At 33.5% G+C, this 2,037-nt stretch overlaps 1 pseudogene; it reads right to left on the bottom strand.

Moving 5' to 3' along the window:
• Positions 1-286: 286 nt before the first annotated feature.
• LOC111366756 lies at positions 287-1,812 on the bottom strand (annotated as a pseudogene).
• Positions 1,813-2,037: the final 225 nt, after the last annotated feature.

Genomic DNA, 2,037 nt, shown 5'->3' with positions numbered 1-2,037 from the left:
CAATTTCCCAATTGGCCCACGTACAACACTAATCCATCTACCCAGTCTCAGCCCAACGCCACTCAACCTAATACAGTTAAACCTCGATAAAGTAATGTTCGATAAAGTAATAACCTCGATTATATAATAATTTCTTTCGATCCCGAATTAGGCCAATGGACTAAAGTAATAACCTCGCTAAATGCATTAAGTAATAAAAAAAATTGAATCCTTAAGGGCCCAATAAAAATATAAAGTAATAATTATTGGATTTCATTGAGAAAAAAAAATATATATATAGACCAAAATCTTTCAATCAATCAACAATACCCATACAATAATCATTCCTTTTGAAAATATGCATCTATAGTTGATTGTTTTTTCTTCCCACCTAAACCAAAATGAACCCCATCCTTAACTTTTTGTAGAGCATATATAACTTCCGGAATATTTTGCTCGTGTTATAGCAAGTAGTTGCTTAAGGTGACTATTGCTTGAAATGCCTCTTTTGACGACACATTTGGGACAACGCTACTATCATCTGGTTTAGGATCATTCTCATCATCATTACTGTTCATTACTGATTGAATAATTTCTTCATCTATAGGTGATCCATAACTGCATCATTCTCGCTATGATAGTTCAAAAGAAGTTCAACATCCATCACATTTCTATAGTGTAAATTAGAGATGACATCATTTAATCCTTGGATACCTTCATCTAATTCACCAAGTTCTGGTTCGGGAACATTGTTTTCTTCTGACCGAATCTTGTAATGCCGAAAACAATTTGCAATTGTTGTTGTCTTTACATCAAAATTCCAAGCCATGTTAGCAAAATTAATAGCATTCAAATTATTAATTTTTTCAGGATTTGGTGCTTCAACCTCAAGGCCTTGTAAGATGCTAGAATAAAAACGACGACGATAATGAGCTTTGAATGCTCGAATAATCTCAGCATCACATGGTTGAATTTTAGACGTTGTGTTAGGAGGTAAGAAAGATAACTCTACATTTCTCAAGCCTTCAACTATCTTTGGATGAGCTGGGCAATTGTCTACTATTAAGAGAACCTTCCTGCCATTCATTCTCTTATCAAACCAACCAACAAAATCTTGAAAAAGCAAGCCAGTCATCCAAGCTTTCTTGTTGTTCATGTTCACATTTTTAAAGTATCTAGGATTTGCATACTTACCAATAACCCAAAGTGATACTTTGTCAGATCCATCACCATTGCAACAAACAACAACAGTAATTCTCTCCTTATCTTTTTTTTTCCTTCGAGCTGCTTGGTAGCAAGTGAATGATCAGCTTCCAATCGGTAAAATAATCCAGTTTCATCCATATTGTAAATAACTTTCAACTGAAACTGGTCTAGTTTTGATCGTATTCCAGGTAAAGCATTTTCAATGTTCTCCATGATAACTGAACCACTTTCACCAAAACGTCGGTAAGATTTGATTCCACATCTTGCCTTGAAACGTTCTAACCATCCACTAGAAAAGCTGAATTCTGGATTAGTTTCACCATACATTTTTTGCAAAAGCTCTTTTACTTTTTCTTGGATAATTTATCTAGACATGTTCACTTTACCTTGCCTTTGAATAAACCACTCATACAAAACTTTCTCTAAATCAGGGTATTTTGCCAATTTGTGCCTTTTAACATCGCTATTTTTCATCTCATTTGACAAATATTTCGACGCCCTTTTGAGAGTATTTGATATTATTGATTGACTAATAGTTAAATCAAACTTTTGTTGCACCCATGCTTGCATATCTTTTTGGCTAATAGTTGGATTCTCTTTCTTATGCTCACATATTGTACTCCTCATTTTATCGGTTAAAGTTAATTTTTTTACTCCTTTCAAATGATGAAAAGACATTGGAGGGGAAACAAAATATTGTATGTGCTTGGAATATGTCTTCCAAACATCTAGCTTTTAAAGGTAAAGACTAAACCTTTTTCATTGGCTATGTACGTGAACTTAGTTTTTAAAGACATTAAATTTCACTAAAACTTTTGAGCTTCCCTAGATTCAAATAATACTTTGATTAGT

The sequence above is a fragment of the Olea europaea genome, chromosome 18 (genome assembly GCF_002742605.1).
Source record: "Olea europaea var. sylvestris chromosome 18, O_europaea_v1, whole genome shotgun sequence".
Classification (NCBI taxonomy): Eukaryota; Viridiplantae; Streptophyta; class Magnoliopsida; order Lamiales; family Oleaceae; genus Olea; species Olea europaea.
Note: the sequence above shows the minus strand (reverse complement) of the source record. Positions and strands in the feature narration are given on the sequence as shown.